The 3,885-nt window shown below is 49.7% G+C and overlaps 1 pseudogene; it reads left to right on the top strand.

The window, feature by feature from the left end:
- Positions 1-2,985, top strand: part of LOC134426175 (28S ribosomal RNA) — a 7,641-nt pseudogene extending 4,656 nt beyond the window's left edge.
- Positions 2,986-3,885: the final 900 nt, after the last annotated feature.

A 3,885-nucleotide genomic window follows, 5' to 3' on the forward strand; every position in this document is an offset into this window, starting at 1 on the left:
AGGATCGCCACGGCGAGGCTGTCCAAAGCTTGTCCCATTAACCCCCGGCAACGGGGTTTTATTTGCGCATCAGGTTGTGCCGAGAACCTCAAGTTGTTACAACTTGTGGTAAAAACAGCAAAAGGAGAGCACAAACATCTGGGGGTCGTGTTCATGGACATCGCTAAGGCATTTGACACCGTGTGTCATGAGCATGTATTTGAGGGTCTGGTCCAGAGAGGTGTGGATTCACACGTGATTGATTTAGTGAGGGAAATGTATCGTGATGTCAGGACGTACATTTCCGTTGGAAGGGGAAGAACAGACCCCATATACATTCGCTCAGGTGTCAAACAGGGCAACCCTATGTCACCTCTGCTGTTTAATTTAGCGATGGACCCCCTTCTATGTAAACTTGAATGTGAAGGTGAAGGTTTCCATCATGGGGGTTGGAAAACTACGGCCATGGCATTTGCCAATGACCTAGTGCTCCTGAGTGATTCCTGGGAAGGCATGTGTTGTAACATCAAAATTCTGGAGGCCTTTTGTAATCTTACTGGCCTCAGTACGAAGGGTGAAAAATGTCACTTTTACACTTTGGCTTTTACATCAAGCCAACAAGGGACTCATATACTATCAATGATTGTCCCGCATGGGTAATAAACGGATCCCCTCTTAACATGATCGACCCAGGTTCCTCAGAAAGATATCTTGGCACATGGGTAGACCCCTGGACTGGCTTCGCAGACCCTAGATTATCAGAGAAGCTAACTGATTGGCTCCATCGAATTGATCGTTCGCCTTTAAAACCTCTCCAGAAAGTCAATATACTCAGGACTTATACTACTCCGAGACTGATATATTTGGCTGACCATACTGAGGTTAAGGTGGGCCTCCTTGAATCCCTTGACCAGTTGATTCGTAATACAGTCAAGGAATGGCTTCATCTTCCACAAAGTACGTGTGATGCGATCTTGTACTCGAGTTTCAAAGATGGTGGTTTAGGTCTCATCAGATTGGTGGCGCTCATTCCAAGTATACAGGCGAGAAGACTGCATAGATTGGCACAGTCTTTGGATGAGACTCTTGTGAATTATTTGAAGGAAATCCATCTGGAACGGTTATTTGAAAGATTGTGGCTAAAAGCAGGGGGGACACAAGAGTCCGTCCCATCAATTTGGGAGCCTCTACCGGCGGTAGAGTTGGGGGGTGATGATGAAGCCCGGCTTGAATGGGAAGCACCCGCTCCTAAAATTTGCTATCCAAAACCGTGTAATTGGAGGAAATTAGAATTTCAAAAGTGGATCCACCTGGTATCCCAGGGTCATGGAATTGAAAATTTTGAAAATCATGAGATCAGTAATGCCTGGATAAGGTGGTTTGGGGGCATACCTCACCGAAAGTTAATCACGGCCCTACAATTAAGAGCCAATGTCTACCCGACAAGGGAATTCCTTGCTAGGGGTAGACAGGAGAATGTTGTTCAATCCTGCCGACATTGTGCAGCTAGATATGAGACCGTGGCCCACATTGTCGGCAACTGCGCCATCACTCAGGAAGCCAGGATTAAGAGACATAACGCCATCTGTGAAACTTTTAGCGAAGAGGCGAAGAGGGAGTGTTGGGCAGTAGACGAGGAGCCACACATTAGGGATGAGGCAAACGAATTGTTTAAACCGGATTTGATCTTTGTTAAAGGGTCTAAAGCAGTCGTGGTTGATGTGACAGTGAGGTACGAGCACTCTGAAATCTCATTGAGTGAAGCCGCCTCGGAAAAGGCCAAGAAATATCAGCGCCTTCATAAGCAGATCGAACAATTGACGAATGCAAAGGAAATTGAATATGTTGGCTTCCCCATGGGAGCCTGTGGCAAATGGTTAGGCAAGAATACTGAGTTGCTGACCGCCCTTGGTCTCTCTAAAACGAGGCTAGAGAGAACCGCGAGGGCCCTAGCATCTAAAGTACTCTTTGCCTCTGTCGATATTGCACATATTTTTGTAAGCAAAGCTATATCGACTGTATCTGTAAATACATTGTAAATAAACAAGGCCCCTCCCCTTGGCTGGGTCCGCTGGACAGTGGAATCGGTTTTGGGTTCCCTCATAACCGCGTCTTAGCCCATATTTGGGTTAAAAATTCTGATTTGGACATCAGGTGGACGGGCCACCTTACTTAACCCGGAAAAGGAACATATACAGTTTGTATGTGTTTAATAAATAGCCAAATGCCTCGTCATCTAATTAGTGACGCGCATGAATGGATGAACGAGATTCCCACTGTCCCTACCTACTATCCAGCGAAACCACAGCCAAGGGAACGGGCTTGGCGGAATCAGTGGGGAAAGAAGACCCTGTTGAGCTTGACTCTAGTCTGGCGCTGTGAAGAGACATGAGAGGTGTAGAATAAGTGGGAAGCCGGGCACGCGCTCGGCGGTGTGGGGCGACCCACCCGCCGGCGTCCCGGCCATCAGTGAAATACCACTACTCTGATTGTTTTTTCACTTACCCAGTGAGGCGGCGGGGGGCGAACCCCGAGGGGGGCTCTCGCTTCTGGCGCCAAGCGGCCGGTGCGCGCTGGCCATGACCTGCTCCGGGGACAGCGGCAGGTGGGGAGTTTGACTGGGGCGGTACACCTGTCAAAGCATAATGCAGGTGTCCTAAGGCAAGCTCAGGGAGGACGGAAACCTCCCGCGGAGCAGAAGGGCAAAAGCTCGCTTGATCTTGATTTTCAGTACGAATACAGACCATGAAAGCGGGGCCTCATGATCCTTCTGGCTTTTTTGGGTTTTAAGCAGGAGGTGTCAGAAAAGTTACCACAGGGATAACTGGCTTGTGGCGGCCAAGTGTTCAGAGCGACGTCGCTTTTTGATCCTTCGATGTCAGCTCTTCCTATCATTGTGAAGCAGAATTCACCAAGCGTTGGATTGTTCACCCACTAATAGGGAATCTGAGCTTGGTTTAGACTGTCATGAGACAGGTTAGTTTTACCCTTCTGATGATGTACTGTTGCAATAATAATCCTGGGAACCCTTGGGATGGGATGGGATGTGTTATCCCTGAGAGAAGTGAGGCCAATGGAGATCTCTCCCCTGAACACATTGCCTGCAGAACCCCTTCCAGAGCCCAGCTGAAGGCCTGGCCTTTGGGCTGGGATCAGTTTGGTCAGAGGGGTGACCTCCTTTGACCAGGGACACATCCTACTCTAGTGGGGGATGTTGCTGAGCAGGGCTTTGAGGGTCAGGCTGAAATGAATGTGCCAAGGGACAGTGAAGGGGCCTGGGAGGTTCCTCTCCACTCCTGGTGTGTGGCAGAAGAGTCTCACCCTCTCGTCGGTGTCTGTTCTCTGGTGGGACTGAGGCAGCTGTGTGGTGCCCAAATGCTGTGGCAGTTGAGGCAGCTCCCTGGCCCAGGAGAGCCTCAAAGGGCCCGAGGGTCAGGAACCCCCCAGCACTGCATGGGGCTCCTGGGCCATCTGTGGGATGTGTTCTGCCCCAGAACCTGCTCAGTGCAGTCCTGGAGGTCCTTGGGGAAAGGTCCTTGTTAAATGTCTTGGTTTTCTTTTTTATTTTATTTTCATATCTACTTCATGTTCAGGATATGTGGTTCATGACTGTCTGGTTGGGAAAGTCCTAAACCTGATATTCGACACAGTCGTTAAGTGTGCTGGATCCCATTGCTCTTGTCTGTGGCCATCCTGGGAACCCTTGGGATGGGATGGGATGTGTTATCCCTGAGAGAAGTGAGGGCAGTGGAGGTCTCTCCCCTGAGCACATTGCCTGCAGAACCCCTTCCGGAGCCCAGCAGAAGGCCTGGCCTTTGGGCTGGGATCAGTTTGGTCAGAAGGGTGACCTTTTTTGATCAGGGACACGTCCTACTTTAGCAGGGGTGTTCCTCACAATTGGTAATG

The sequence above is a fragment of the Melospiza melodia genome, chromosome 17 (assembly GCF_035770615.1).
Source record: "Melospiza melodia melodia isolate bMelMel2 chromosome 17, bMelMel2.pri, whole genome shotgun sequence".
Taxonomy (NCBI): domain Eukaryota; kingdom Metazoa; phylum Chordata; class Aves; order Passeriformes; family Passerellidae; genus Melospiza; species Melospiza melodia.